Source organism: Erithacus rubecula, assembly GCF_903797595.1.
Source record: "Erithacus rubecula genome assembly, contig: scaffold_956_arrow_ctg1, whole genome shotgun sequence".
Lineage (NCBI taxonomy): Eukaryota > Metazoa > Chordata > Aves > Passeriformes > Muscicapidae > Erithacus > Erithacus rubecula.
The window spans coordinates 17,239-33,183 of record NW_027635376.1 but is presented as its reverse complement, the minus strand read 5'-3'; the positions used below and the strand labels follow the sequence as shown (position 1 = coordinate 33,183).

At 41.2% G+C, this 15,945-nt stretch overlaps 1 long non-coding RNA gene across 1 annotated transcript; it reads right to left on the bottom strand.

Moving 5' to 3' along the window:
• Nucleotides 1-11,695: 11,695 nt before the first annotated feature.
• On the bottom strand, nt 11,696-15,284 carry LOC306816874. Its single transcript, XR_013777804.1, has 2 exons — nt 15,177-15,284; nt 11,696-11,996 (listed from the first exon to the last, which is right to left on the bottom strand). It is a non-coding gene; the product is annotated as an uncharacterized lncRNA (long non-coding RNA).
• Between the last annotated feature and the right edge of the window lie 661 nt (nt 15,285-15,945).

Genomic DNA, 15,945 nt, shown 5'->3' with positions numbered 1-15,945 from the left:
CTGACAGACATATCTTAGGTCTCACTAATCTGGGTCATTCATGATTTGGAATTCTACTTTGACTTTCGCTTTTTTTTCCTCTCCAATCCTTCATCAGTCACTCAGTCTGGCCTCCCCGTAACCCTGCAGAAAACTTATGCAAGGAAATCAGCAGAAAAATTGAGACACCAGGCTTGGTGACACAGCTCCACAAGGTCAACTTTATTCCCTGTTCTCTTGCCATAGCCAGGACTCAGTGTCAGAGCCTCTAGAGATGCATGGATCAGGGCTCAGAGGGTTTTGTCAGTGCAGGATATGAACTAAAGGCACCAGAAGCACCAAGTCTGCAGACAAATCTCACTCTTCTGATCTCCCTTCCTGCCACAGGCAGGCTCAGAGCAGCTGTCTCACACCTCTCTAAACCAATGGGGGCTCTCTCCTTACCAGGCTCCTCACGCTCTGGGGAACTGTTCCCACAGCTCTCGGTGCCACATGAAGCTTCTGCTGCTGCCCTGTTCAGATCCCCCTCTCCTGAAGACTCAGGGGCAACATTAACATTCCCCTTGAAAGAAAAACAAAAAGAAAGAAATCCAAAGATCACTCACTACTTTCTTGGATAGTATCATGGTACAGGAACTCTCCCTCCACTCCCAGGGGACGTGGGGCACGGGGGGGGGGGAAACACTGCCCACACAGTTCACATGACAAGCATTTTAAACTCAGGATTTGGGTGGCCAAGATGAAACTGAGTGTTGTGCAAAATGCAGAAAACCAGAAGACACCAAGTGAGAGGATGTGCCCTCATGTTCTCACCCTGGCTCATCCCACGAGCTGCAAGAAATCAGCCAGCAGAAAGCCAGGGGCTCTCCTTGTTGACAACACGGCTGTCAGCAAGGGCAGAGCTCACTCCCAGCACTGCCCAGGGCCCTCTGCTGCAAACCCACATGAAAAGCACACATCTCATTTCTGCCTGGGAATCTCGCCACCCCCACCCAGCCGCTCACACAGTCCATCACCAGGTGGGGCTTTTTGGAGCTCTCTGCTGCCGCCCTAGAGTATGACCCAAAAAAATATTTTGGCACCTAGATATGTTCCAGGATCACATCTTCCAGTGCCAAAATCTGTAATTTGGAGGGTAAAAAAACCAACCTAACCCATCTCTTCTGCCATAGCTCATCTGTCAGAATCGTAAAGATCTAAAGATGGTTCTGAGCCTGCAATGTTTTCTTTTAATAAAATCTTTTGAAAACTGCTGTGTGTGAGTTTACAGAAGACAAAAAAATTCCACTTGATAAAATATCAGTAAATCCAAAAAATCCCACTCCCCTCCTTGAGCCTGCCCTTTCTCATCATGAATGTACTGCAGCCAGTGGGGTCAGCACACCAATAGAAAGAGGCATTCTTTGGCCAACAGTATAATTACTGCTGAAAGGTCTTTGCAACACTTCAGGCAAGTCTGGCAAGACTTAGAAACAGGATTCCTCATCCAAAGATTGAATCTGTCAAACAAAGGACAGAAAGCTGCAGCTCCAGCCCATCCCCAAATAGGGCTCTGGGAGCGCCCACACTCAGGCACGGCTCACACAGCAGCAGCAGCATGCGCCCCTCCCTCGCTTTGCCTTGGCCTTGCAGCACAAAAGAGGCAGAGCCCACATCTGCTCCTGGAACTGAGGCACCTCTCACATGGCCCTCCCTGCACGGGACACTTGGTCTTCAGTGGCATTCTCCAAACACTCTTCTTTCCCATCAAACCAAGCCTGTTACAACCTACAAAGCATCACCATAAATGCTCCTGCATGAGGGATTCATCCCAGTAAAAGGAGCAACCAAAGTGGCCAACAAAGGCTCACTTCTTTCAATCTCACTAAGCAGGGGAAGACTTTTTCATCCCTAATCTTTTAGTGGCCTTACATTACCAAGAACAATTAGGTAACTCTGTAACAATGAAAGAAATTAACTTGAAACCTTTGCTTCTCAGCCACATAACACAATTCAAAAGCTAACAGTCCAGCCTCTTTTATTCCCATCCAATGGGGTTACCTGAGCAGAGGGGGACCTTTGAGGCAGGGATCTCCCGATTTCTCAAATCCATTTTTCTATTTCAAGGTCTAGCTGAGATTCTTCTTCCACAGCAGCATTCCATGCTGAGCTGGAGGCTGTCGATGCTGCACAACCAGGTGGAACGCAGGGGCCCGAAGTGTTTGGTGTGGCTGCAGGAATCCAAACACATTGGTCAGGCTCCACAAGGAGACACAGAGCTCTATTGCTGCCTTGGATCAACCATCCCAGGAAGCACACAGGAAACCCAGGCACAGAATCTTTTGGCATTCTAGGTCCCTCTTCCTAGTAGACTTGAGAATTTCTATCTCACAATGACAGAGCATTGTGGAAAAATACTTCAAGCGGTCATTTTTCATGACATTATGGAAAAGCAAGGCTAGAACTCTTTTCCCACCTGGCGAGTCAGAGCCTGGGGGCTGCTGCTCCCTGTGGAGCTGCTGCAAGCTGCAGGGCTGGATGCTGAGCACCTCCCGGTCGGCCGGAGGCAGCTGCTCCCCGTAGAGCTCCTGCGAGCGGCTGGGGGCCCCTTCCCGCCCGAGCGGCAGCGGCCGCTCCCCGCCGAGCCCGAGCAGGTGGCACGGCGAGATCCGGAGCAGCTCCTGCAAGCGGCTCTGGGCGGTCGCGGCGAAAGCAGGGGTTGGTGTAGTGCAGCCAGGCCCGGCATCGCCCGGCACGGCTGAGCCGAGCCAGCCCGGCACCTTGCGGAAGCCGTAGCGGTACAGCTGGCGCACGAAGCTGCGGAACTGCGTGGCCCTGAAGGGCCCGCCCGGGCTGAGCAGCTCCCGCTCGAGCGCGGCAGAGCCGGGGCTGCAGGCCCAGCGCGGGCGGGGCGGGGCCGGGGCTGGCCGGGAGCGCGGGGCCGCTGCAAACCCTGCCCTGCTCCCATTCCCGCAGCCATCCCTGCGCCTCGGCTCGCGGCGTCACCCCAAAGCATCAAGGCCAGCGCGGGAACTTTCCGAAAGGGCTCGGAACTGAGGAATCCCGTGGGAAACTCTTCCTCTCTGTCCAGTGAAAGCGAAATCGCTCCGTGTTCGGCATAGCTAAAGGGAGGAAAAAGATGTTCCAGTGGGTGGCTTCACTATTTTGATGGGGCTGCAAACAGAGTTCCCCGCTTGAAAGCAGATAAGGTCAAATGGGAGAAGAGGAAATGAAAAGAGAGAATTGAAGACATTCTTTTTTTCACTTTTCCTGCCAAATGTCTGGTTCTTTCTCGCTGTCTCTGCCTGTCTTCAGTAGATTTCACATATTTCTCTTTCTTTGGAGATAGAAGCAGCAACAAGAAGGGGCAGCAATTTTGTCAGCATTTTCATCCAAGCTAAACTCCTGCCACCTTGAAGGATGTTATTTTACCTAAGGGATTAATGGTTTACAGTGATAGTGAACTCACACTGCTGTCTTCATCAAGAGGTTTCCATTCTTCTTTCCTCCGTAATACTTTATTCTCTTTTTTATCACATTCAGGGCAGAGTTACAATGTGAAATCCCTCCCAGAACCACGTCATATCTGTGGAAAACAGCAAAGGTCATCTTGCAATGCTCTGCTTAGTGTCACTAGTTCTTTTTATTTTAAATTGTCTCTTGAACTAGAAACAGTTTCCAGGGCAGGGAAAAAAAAGACCTATTTCTTCCATCTCTTTTAATTCCTGCCCCTTTTTAATGTTTTTACCTGCTTTAACCATGAGGGCTCCTGTGAGTATATTTGGTGATATGGCAGAAGCTCACCCCTCAGGCAGAGTGGATATTTCCCTTCTATCCAGCTTGTCCTGAGTTCTGGCTGACGCTGCCTCCTCTTGCCTCCTTCCAGGTCCCTTTGTGAGCAGCCCAGCCCTGTCCCTTCACTCACTGCCCTGTGGGTGACGTGCTGGCACAAGGATTGTTGGTCTCATCTCATTCTGGAGCAGTCTTTTGGAGTGAGTGTTTCCAAGATGCCCTGTCACCTTTTCCTCTGTTGCTGGCTTTCTCAGGAAAACCAAAATCCACCTACTTAGAAAATCTCTTCCCATTTCATCTTAACAGCTTAAAACAGAACCTAAACTAGAATGCTCTGCCTCAGTGGGATGGTGTTTGTCTTTCTTTAAGACAGTGTGAGAAACCTCACCGAAATTATCCTAGACACTGAATTACAACAAAATTTGTAATGAATAGGCCAAAAGGAGAAGACAGGAGTTCAGAAAATGAAGGGACATCTTTCTCCATGTTTCGGACCCTTATTTGCCTCATGTGTGTCTAATTGCTGCTTCATCAAGAAAAGCCTTTTTTTAAGGGCTCCTTTGTAATCTATGTGAGTCATGAGACACACAGGAATACTGGCCCTGTGGCCTACTGGAGATGAGGAAGCAGCTGGTTGAAATGTGGATTGTCCATTGGAATGTTTAGTCAAAGCTGTGGTACAGTTATGGTTACATTGACTTTTCCACAGTACTCTGGGGCTAAGAATGAGAAATTATTATTGGCTGTTTTTAAGGAACTGAAACTTAAAAAGAAACATCTTTCTCTGTATCATGACTCTTCCCCAACTTTCTATGGTACTGTAAATTTAATCATTTAAAACACCACAAGGTAAATAATGGATATTCATTTCAGTCTATGGGACCAACAGTTGGTTTAAAAATGAACAACAGAAAAGGGTTTTAATTATTTTTAGAAGGAAGATCCTTAAATTGGTATATTGTTTTAGATTAATTTTTTTCTAAGAATGACTTCTTTCCAGTTTAAAAGGAATTTGTAAAGACCAAGAACTCAATGTACAGGCCTGATCACTTGAAGTATTTTGTTTCATATCTTTCTTTTTCCCTACATGGCATTGTAAATTTTGAATCACAATTGTTACCACTTTGAAAATGCAATTCCGTGTTTTTCTGCTGGTGAATACTTAGCAGTTATAAGTGAAAGAACAGACAGTTTGAAAGTGAAATATGCTTTATGTGATATATTTTTTAACTAGTCTCCTGGTATTACAGGCTACAAGGGCAATATTGAACCAGTCTATACTCCTTTATTTTTGATAGGCATTTTGAAAGTATTCATCTTTTCAGTATATCTGTGATACATTGATGTGTGTTTCAGGTGAAACTCTCCTGTGTGCCCTGCTGCTAGCAGGTAAGATCTCCTTGCAGTGTAGGAAGACACAATTTTCCCTTTCTGATTTGCACACAGCTGTGCCACTGCCTTGACCTTTTCATCTGTGCTGCTTAGACAGTTTTTCCTCCAACACCTGTGCCAGCAGTATTCCTTAAGGTGATGAGGGTGTGGTGAGCATGCAGGACCCAAACTGCTCCTGATCTTCTGGGAGCTAACTGTTGGTCCCTGAATGAATCCTGTCCTGTTTATTTCTACACTGTCCTTGTGGCAGAGGGTGTTCCTGCCAGTGTTTTAGGTTACATGGTCTAAGCCCAGCATCGTGACTAGTAAAAGCCAAAGAAACAAATGTGTCATTTTCTGTCCAATTTACCTGGGGTCTGTATGTGAGACTTCCATTGCTGATAAAAGTGAGAATTCTTGGCAGACAGATTCCCGGAAAGCAAGTAATGAGTCATGGAGTTTAGCATCTATTTCTTCAAATCCTTGGCTACAGAATGGGAAAGAGAATGTTCATCATTTTCTTTCTCCTCATATATATGGTTTTCACCTACTGTGGAAAGACTTGGACTCCAAATTTTATCTTTCATAACTTGAACTATTTGCAAAGGAGATAGAATCAGACAAAAAAAAAAAAAAAAAAAAAAAAAAAGAAAAGAAAAAATTTTAAAAGTAAAAGGAAGAACAAAAATGAGAAAAAGAAAAATAAAATAAAAATAGAAAAAGAAAGAGAAAGAGAAAAGAAAATAAGAATAGAATAAGAGAAAAGGAAAAAAGAAAAAGTAGAAAAAGAAAAAGGGAAACAAAAAAAAATTAAGAATCAAGAAAAAGAGAAATACTATAGAAAATGGAGAATGAGAAAGGCAAAAGGAGAAAGAATAACAAATATAAACAGAAAGAGAAGATGAAAAAGGAAGAGAACAAGAAAATAAAATGAAAAAATGAAAATAAAAAGAAGAAAAAAAGATGCAACAGAAAAAGAAAAGGAAACGGACAAGAAAAGGAAAAAATAAAAATTAAAGGAAAAGAAAAAAAAATGAAATTAAAAAGAAAAAAATAAAAGGTAGAACACAAACACAAAGAAATAAAAAGAACAAAGAAAATATAAAAGGAAAGAAAAAGAAAAAGAACAGAAAAAAAAAAGGCAAAGAAAAATAATAAGAAAAAGGAATGAAAAAGAAAGATAAAAAAAACCAAAAGAAAAAGAAAATATAATAAAAAGAAAAGAAAAAAGAAAAAGACCAGAAAAGAAAAAGAGAAAAAAAAGAACAGAAAAGAAAAGAAATAAAAAATAAAAGAAACATAAAAGAAAAAAAAAAAAGAAAAAAAATTGTCAGAGAAGAGAAAAAAGAAAAATAGAAAATAAAATAAAAAAATTTAAAGAAAAATAGAGAAAAGAAAATTAGGAAGAAAAAATAGAGAAAACAGGAAAAAATAACAAGAAAAAAGAAAACGAAAAATTAAAAGAGGCAGGAAAAGTCAAAGGAAAAAGGAAAAAGAAATACAAAAAGATAAGAAAGAAAAAAATGAAAACAAAAAAAGAAAAAAGGAAAAAGAGGCAGAAAAAGAAAAAACAAAAAGAGAAACGGAAAATAGAAAAAGAAAGAAAGAAGAAAAAAATTAAAAAGAACAAAAAAGTAAAAAAGAACAAAAAAGGAGAAAAAGCAAAAAGAAAGAGTAAAACAGTAAGAAAAAAGGAAGAAAAAAGTTGAAGAAAAAGAGACACAAATAGAACAAATAAGAATAAGAAGAAAAAGAAAAATGAAACAGAAAATAAGAACAAAAATTATAAAAGAGAAAGAAAAAAATAGAAAAAGAAAGAAAGAAAAACAAGGGAAAAACGATCAAGGAGAAGAACAAGGAGAAAAAGAAAATAAAAAAAGAAAAAATTGAAAAATAAAAGAACAGGAAAAGAAAAAAAAACCCAAGAAAATAAAAAGAAACTAAAGAGAAAAATAAAAATAGCAAGAAAAATACCAAAAAGGAAAATAAAAGTAAAATAAAAAAATAAAGAAAAAAGGATAAGAACAGGAAAAAAGAAAAAGAAAAAGAAAATCCAGAAGAAGAACAAGAAAAAAGGAAGAAAAAATGTTGAAGAAATAACAAATAGAACAGAACACGAAGAAAAATAAAAAGTAAAAGAAGGAAAAATGGAAAAAGAACAAGAAAATAAGAAAGGAAGAAGAAAATAAATATATAAAATAGAAGAAGGCAAAGGAAAAGGAAATGGAAAAGGAAAGGGAAAAGAGAAAAAAACAGCAAAGTAATTGTTAAGCAGTTCTCCTTGCTTTTTCCTTTAATAACCAAAGCACATCATTTTTTCTGCATCCTGTAGCATCTTTGGAACAGAAAAACTTAAAATGGCTCATATGAGGCCAAGGGTGCCAAACGAATCCCAGGATAAAAAACTTTGCTACTGAGAAGATTGACATCTCGGCCCTTGGCTGCAACCCAAGGGGCCTTGAGACAAAGGTAGAAAGTTAAAAGTTCTGAGGATTTTCACTGTGCTCACCCCTGGCAACTGGCCAAAGCCGCAAGACTGCACAGAACGGAGTCCGGGACAAGCAGCACAAGAGCCACCAAGAGAGAAACAAACTATTCCCCATCCCTATGACAAATGCAATTGCTTTATATGAGTTAGATACAAGATAAAATCAGTTTTTGTGGCACATCCGTATGTTAGTACTGCCTGTTACGATCGCAGGTTTTTAGGAATTTGTGTTAAAAATTGACAAATGTATTGAGTAAAAAAGAATTTAAAATTTATGGGTCGAGCTCCTTATCCTAACAACAATCACTGTTGTCTCAGATATGAAAATTTCTGTTATCTTAAAAAAATGAAAATGGAAAAGAGCTCAATAAAAAAAAAAATGGAAAAAACCCCAAAAGAAATAAAAAGCGATAAAGATCAGAGGGAAAAAGTTAAAGGAACTAAATGAGCTCTGCAAACAATTAAAAACAGCACTGTGGCAACTGATTTTGCCAACTTCAAATAAAAACCTTTGTGTAGATTGCAGAAATTGCCATAAAATTAGATTTACAGGCTGATAAATGAAAACATAAAAATTAAAGTTATTAGGAATATAAGGAGTACCAAAATACAGGTCTTTTTAAAGCACAAATCAATATAATAAAAAGAGAAAATGGGGGATTGTTATATATGTGATTCATGCTAATTAAATTGTAACAATATTAGTAAAATTGTTGCTTTATAATAAATAGAAAAATTGTATTTAATCGTTATAAAGCAAAAAGGATAAAGGAAATGGTTAAACAAAGCAGATGGACTCATCCTCTAGATGTTTGGTGGGAGTGAGGATAGTAAGGATATAGGTCTAAGAACAGCATCTAGAAATAAAACTTTCGACCTTGAATTGGGCCAAATTGGGATGATTCCAAAGCATTGGACACTGGAATAAGGCCTGGTGTGGGAGCATATATTTAATTATATAATCCTAAGCATAATGTGCTTGCGCTCCCTGCAAGGTCACACAGCGAACACTGAGGAAGACCCAGAGCCTTCATCGGAAACAAGACCCCGAAAGGAGGAGAGACCCCGACCACTGGTGACGCATGGCAACACAACAGAGTGGCGCAGATTTTAGGAATAGAAACTAGGAGGAGCTTTCTAGGACATTCTGTATTAGTATGTATTAGTAAACAGCATGTAAGTGAGATTTTTAGCTTGACTGATTCGGTACGGTGTGAGAGGAAGGGCCCTGCCCGTACCCCCGGTCAGTTTTGCTTCTGCTTTATTCCAACCAAACCTCAATCCCACTAAATTACTCCCTGCCTCACTGCCTGATTTTGTATATACTTAAATATCTGTAACTAATATACTTTGATTGTATTCATTTATATACAATTGCTGCTATTATTAATAAATTGCTGCTAAATTTAATTTTGTTGTTTGATTAATTGGACAAAATTGAACATATCCAAATATCCACTTATAACAGTACTCACCTGGAATGTGTATCTCTCAGCGTGTCTATTTATTTAGAACACTATGAAGACTGTAAAATTGAAAACCAAAAGTGCAGCAGAAATCCATTGTGGTTTATATTGTTCTTAATGAGATTCTTCAAGCTGAGCACAGACTTTGTGTTCAGCAGCACAGGCAGGGGCTTCTTGGACCACTGCTCTAGCATTCATTATTTTGAGTTACTATTTTGAGTTTGCAGGAATAAAAGAAGACAAGCCCATCAAGTATGGAAGAGAAAAAGTCACTGACAGGAACCAGTGGGTGAAGAAATGTGAGGGGGGGAAAAGGCAGAAAACATGAGGTGGCAAGTGTGAGAAATGTGAGTGGAAGTAGGAGAGAAGTATGAGGGAAGAAAAGAGTAGGAAACCTGAGCAGAAAAGAGTGAGAAAAACTGAGGGGGAAATGGTGAGAAACGTGAGTGAAAATAGGAGAGGAAGATTAGAGGAGAAAAGGGCAGGAAATAGGATGGGAAAATTCTGAGAGACGTGAGTGGAAAAGGATGACAAACATGGGGGAAAAATGGAGGGAAATGTGAGGGGAAGAGAATGAGAAACCTTACTGGCAAAGAGAAAGAGGCAGAAAATGTGAGGGGAACATTGTGAGAATCCTGAGGGGGAAAGAGTGAGAAAGCTGAGGACAGAACAAGGCAGAAAACATGAGTGAGAAAAGGGCACAAAATGTGAGAGAGAATCTGTAAGGAGCAGAGAGGAAAGAATGATAAATGTGAAGAGAAAAATGTGAAAAATGTGAGAGAAAAATTGTGAGAAACATGAGGGAAGAAAAACAACAGGAAATGAGTGGGATGATGCGGAAATGTGAGATGAAAAATGTGAGGAAAGTGACCTGAAAAGTGAGAGGATTTGTCTTTACTAACAAGCTGTGGATCTGCTGGTAGATAAGACTAGCATTAAGAAAGAAAAGAAACAATAGGATGGGTTCCACTGACTGAGGAATGGAAAAAGATATTTGCCTTTACAAACAAACTGGAGGTTTGCTGATAAATTAAACTGGATATTGAAAGATGAAAATAGCAATAGGGAAAAAAGTATGAATTCTGTAAGAATTAAAAATTAAAAGGGAGGATTATACATAAGATGGGAATCTTAGGTGTCTGGCATTCTGGGAAGTCTGTACCTCTTAAGTACCTCAGACAGTGGGGAAAGAGAAAGGCAAATGCAGCCAGGAAAATAAGATAAAAAGAAGGTTGTGTCCTCCAAAAGTTTGAGAGATCCCAGGGGAATGCCCCATGAATTCTCCCTTTATTGGAATAAAGCACAGAGGACTCTTCTGTCTCCTTTTTGGACATAAACCTCTAGTGTTAGTGGATTAATTTTCCTGTCAAAAGGGTGGGGGAAAGGAATAAAATTTGAGAGTGAAACATGATGGGAAAACTGTGAAAATCGTGAATGGGAGCAGGTGGAAATCTGAAAGGGAAAAGGAAAGGAAATGTGAAGAGAGGAAAGGGCAGGAGAGAAGGCAAAATTGTCATAACAGCTGTAATAATTCCTAGCACATTCCCCCATATATGTGTTTATTTGGACAGACCCAGGGCTTTTCTGTATGTGTGTCTCTACCTCTGCCTTTATTCCTACCTGGCAGCAGGATTTGCCCGCCAGCAGGAGCTGCTCCAAGCTGGGACCGTGACTGGCGGTGCTGATTCCCAGAGAATTCTGTCTCCCGGGTGCAGCCGAGGCAGGAGCGGGTGGAAAGGCGCTGGCGCTGCTGCTGCTCTGCGCACTGAGCCCCGGCCGGGCAGGGCACGGCGCCCGCTGCGCTGCGGGTCCTTCTGCTGCCACAGCCCGGCACACCTGGGACAGGGTGTGACAACCTGTGGGAAAACCGGGGGCTTTGTGGGGCTGCATTGCTCTGCACACACCCGGGACACCTGTGGCACAGAGCTTTGGGCCCCCAAAAAGGTAAACCAGATGGAAACAGCTGGAGAAGGTTTCATTTTCACCTTTCTTTATTCTTCAATAGAAATGACTAAAATGAAAGTTACCAAGCACGGCCTGTTCCCCACTGCCAGTTCAGTGTAGGAAAAGAGGCATTACTTTATTTCAATGCTGACTGTGTGGGGAATCATTTTCCTAACACATGCACACCCACGTGTTTGTATCCATAGAATTAAGACATATTTATTACTTTGCTCAAACTCACTGGCTAAACATTCCCACAAAGTATTTGATATACTGATTTTCTTCAAAATTAGGGCCATTGTGAGTAATTCCATTGAGGGTCTCTAGTGTTCATTTGGTGAACATCCCATTCCTCAAATTTTCATCCTGTGGTCAAGATGTCTTAACTGTCTTGTGTCAAAGGAAGGAGATCATGGAAACAAGATTCTCCACCTACTTTTGATTTGGTTTGCTGGGTGGGTTGGTGTTTGGGGTTTTTTGCTGTTTGTTTGTTTGTTTGTCTAGTTTCAATGGGGTTGGGGAAGTTTGTGGAGTTGTTTTGGTTGGTTGGTTGGCTAGTTTTGTTTGGTCTGGTTTGCCTGCTTATAGTCTTAGCCTGAGACCTCCAGTACACAGAAAGGTTAAATCCCTGGCAGGTGCACACCTGGAAAGCAGCTGGATGCATAAGGAGGCAGACTTCCATTCCTTTAGCTTTAAACGACTAAACCGCGCTTTGTTTCTTCCTTTCTTCATTTGAGCCTTTTGCAAATATTTGCATTTTCTTTTTCCTAAACACTGACAAGAGATGCTTGAATTTTTTGGTTCTCTTTTGCTTTGCCTTAGGTCTAGAATGTCTTCAAGTTCCTCTGATAAGAAGACATTCTTCACTGAAGGACACAGCAAATACATGAGACAAGGTTTTGAGTCTGTGAAATGTCCAGGTCCCCAGTACTTCCTTTGACATGAGCTGCAAGATACAGATGGTCAGGCCGATATTCCTGGATAAGAAGAGGGAGATGTATCTTCCACTGCTTGGCAAGAAGTTTTTCCAGCAAGCAGAAGATGCAGGAGGGCACCTAAACTCCAAGAGCCATGCAGAATTTGTCTGCCTCTCTCAGTTTGTGTGTCATTGATAATCACACAGGCCCACAGCCACACATCTGGATGAGGAATAGTCCATACCTTATCAAGTCCAAGAGAAGCATTCCACAATCATTTCTGAGCTACCTTAGGCAATGACTAAACAACCTGTGACAGCAGCAAGAACAAGATGTGATTTTTTTTGAAAACTCTCCTGAAAAATCCAAGTTTTTTTCCTTTGCCACAGCCCTCACTACAATATTTCACCATGACCTTTAGTCCACCTAGAGCTACTCAGGCAACAAATGCCACTTCCCTCTGGCAGAGGCACAGGCAGCCTGAATGGGCACAGATGATGAGAATTTCTTCCACCTGAGCTACCTGGGCTCTTCAATGTCCCTGACATGCTTCCACAAGCTCAGCTCACTTGAGGGAGGATCACAATCCTGGCAGACCTGAGCAGCATGTCCAGCACACAGGGTGACTCAAAGCAAGGCATCACAGCTTCAGCTCTAACAACACTGGGGCAGTCACCACACTAAACAGTTCATAAAGATATTCAGCTGAGACTGGGGAATGTGCAGAGACATTTTAGTCAGGGAAGAGCAGCACTAGAACAGCCTGAAGTGCTGTTTGCAGACAAAACAAACCAAAAGGAGGAAGCAGAGAAAGAGGCAGACGTTGCTTGTGAAGTTCAACAAAGAACCATTTCACACCAAGTTCATTCCAAAACTGAGGTGCATTTTCAGGGCAATTAACATGACTTTTTGCTTTGCAGTTTTGTTTGTTGTATAACAGACTTTATGTTCTCTCCTCTTACACTCCAAAGCCCAGAGACTAAAGTGGCCCCCTAAGTGCTGGTTTCAGCTGTTTTGAATTCACTAGACTGGAATCTATGGCTACTGTCTTATGAGCAACTGGAGAGACAGGGAACATTCTGAGTTGTGATCAGAAGCCAATTTTGTTGAGTATACAAGGTGTTTATAGAGGGTTTAACTTTCATGGCACTCACATAGGGTTCTAATTTTGGTAACTATGTCCCATCGGTTAACCCATTCTTCATGACATCCCATTGCCTGGCAACATTATCTTATCACAAAGTTTCACAATACATTTCTTGGTCACTTCTTGCCCAGGGAGCATTTATCCATGTCTGTCTCTCCCATGGTTTCTGTTCCATAAGGCCTAAGACACCAGGCCCCTTTATCAATTCCATTGTACTCTCTGGTTTATTCACCATACTCTGTACCCGGTGTTGCAGTAACTTTGTCTTTGTCTGATTCTATCTCCTTTGCAAATAGTTCTAGTTATGTAAGATATAATTTGGAGTCTAAGTATTCCCACACTAGGTAAACACCATATCTGTGAGAAGAAATAAAATTATGAATATTCTCTTTCCCATTCTGTAGCCAAGGATTTGAAGAAATAGATGCTAAACTCAATGACTCATTACTTGCTTTCCAGGAATCTGTCTACCAAAAATTCTCACTTTTATCAGCAATGGAAGTCTCAGATACAGACCCCAGGTAAATTGGTCAGAAAAGGACACATTTGTTTCTTTGGCTTTTACTAGTCACGATGCTGTGCTTAGACCATGTAACCTAAAACATTGGCAGGAACACCCTCTGCCACAAGGACAGTATAGAAATGAACAGCACAGGATTCATTCAGGAACCAACAGTTTGCTCCCAGAAGATCAGGAGCAGTTTGGGTCCTGCATGCCCACCACACCTACATCACCTTAAGGAATACTGCTGGCACAGGTGTTGGAGGAAAAACTGTCTAAGCAGCAGAGATGAAAAGGTCAAGGCAGTGGCACAGCTGTGTGCAAATCAGAAAGGGAAAATTGTGTCTTCCTACACTGCAAGGAGATCTTACCTGCTAGCAGCAGGGCACACAGGGGAGTTTCAGCTGAAACACACACCAATGTATCACAGATATACTGAAAAGATGAATAATTTCAAAATGCTTCTCAAAAATAAGGGAGTATTAAGTGGTTTAATGTTGTCCTTGTTGCATGTAATACCAGGATACTAGTGAAAAAAATATATTCACATAAAGCGTATTTCACTTTCAAACCTCTATGTTCTTTCACTTATAACTGCTAAGTATTTACCAGCAGGAAAAACACTAGAATTGCATTTTCAAAGTGGTAACAATTGTGATTCAAAAGTTACAATGCCATGTAGGAAAAAAAAGAAAGGTACAAAACAATAGAGCTTCAAGTGATCAGGTCTGTGCATTGAATTCTGGTCTTTACAAATTCCTTTTAAACTGGAAAGAAGTCATTCTTAGAAAAAAATCTTAATCTAAAACCATATACCAAAATTTTTAGGATCTTCCTTCATAAAAATTAGATTAAAACCCTTTTCTGTTGTTCATTTTTAAACCAACTGTTGGCCCATAGGCTGAAATGCAATATCCATTATTTACCTTGTGGTGTTTGTAAATGACATTAAATTTTACCAGTACCATAGAAAGTTAGGGAAGAGTCATGCTGCCAGACACAAGATAAGCACATTTCTTCTTAAGTTTCAGCTTCCTTAAAACACAGCCAATAGTAATTTCTCATTCTTAGCCCCAGAGTACTGTGGAAAAGTCAATGTAACCATAACTGTACCACAGCTTTGACTAAACATTCCCATGGACAATCCACATTTCAACCAGCTGCTTCCTCATCTCCTGTAGGCCACAGGGCCTGTATTCCTGTGTGTCTCATGACTCACAGAGATTACAAAGGAGCCCTTAAAAAAGGCTTTTCTTGATGAAGCAGCAATAGACAGACATGAGGCAAATAAGGGCGAAGAAACATGGAGAAAGATGTCCCTTCTTTTCTGAACTCTTGTCTTCTCCTTTTGGCCTATTCATTACAAATTTTGTTGTAATTGAGTGTCTGGGATAATTTTGGTGAGGTTTCTCACACTGTCTTTAAAGAAAGACAAACACCATCCCACTGATGCACAGCATTTCTGTTTCAGGTTCTGTTTTAAGCTGTTTAAGATGAAGTGGGAAGAGATTTTCTAGGTAGTGGGTTTTGGTTTTCCTGACAAAGCCAGCACACAGAGGAAAAGGTGACAGGGCATCTTGGAAACACTCACTCTAAAAGACTGCTCCAGAATGTGATGAGACCAACAATCCTTGTGTCAGCACGTCACCCACAGGGCAGTGAGTGAAGGGACAGGGCTGGGCTGCTCACAAAGGGACCTGGAAGGAGGCAAGAGGAGGCAGCGTCAGCCAGAACTCAGGACAAGCTGGATGCAAGGGAAATATCCACTCTGACTGAGGGGTGAGCTTCTGCCATATCACCAAATATACTCACAGGAGCCCTCATGGTTAAAGCAAGTAAAAACATTAAAAAGGGGCAGGAATTAAAAGAGATGGAAGAAATAGGTCTATTTTTTCCCTGCCCTGGAAACTATTTCCAGTTCAAGAGACAATTTAAAATAAAAAGAACAAGTGACACTAAGCAGAGCATTGCAAGATCACCTTTGCTGGTTTCCACTGAAAAGACTTGGCTCTGGGAGGGATTTCACATTGTAACTCTGCCCTGAATATGGAAAAAAAAAGAAAAAAGTCTTACTGAGGAAAGAAGAATGCAAAACCTCCAGATGAAGACAGCAGTGTGAGTTCACTATCACTGTAAGCCATTAATCCCTTGGGTAAAATAACATCCTTCAAGGTGGCAGGAGTTTAGCTTGGATGAAAATGCTGACAAAATTGCTGCCCTTCCTGTTGCTGCTTCTATCTCCAAAGAAAGAGAAATGTGTGAAATCTGCTGAAGACAGGCAGAGACAGCGAGAAAGAACCAGACATTTGGCAGGAAAAGTGAAAAAAAGAATGTCTTCAATTCTCTCTTTTCATTTCCTC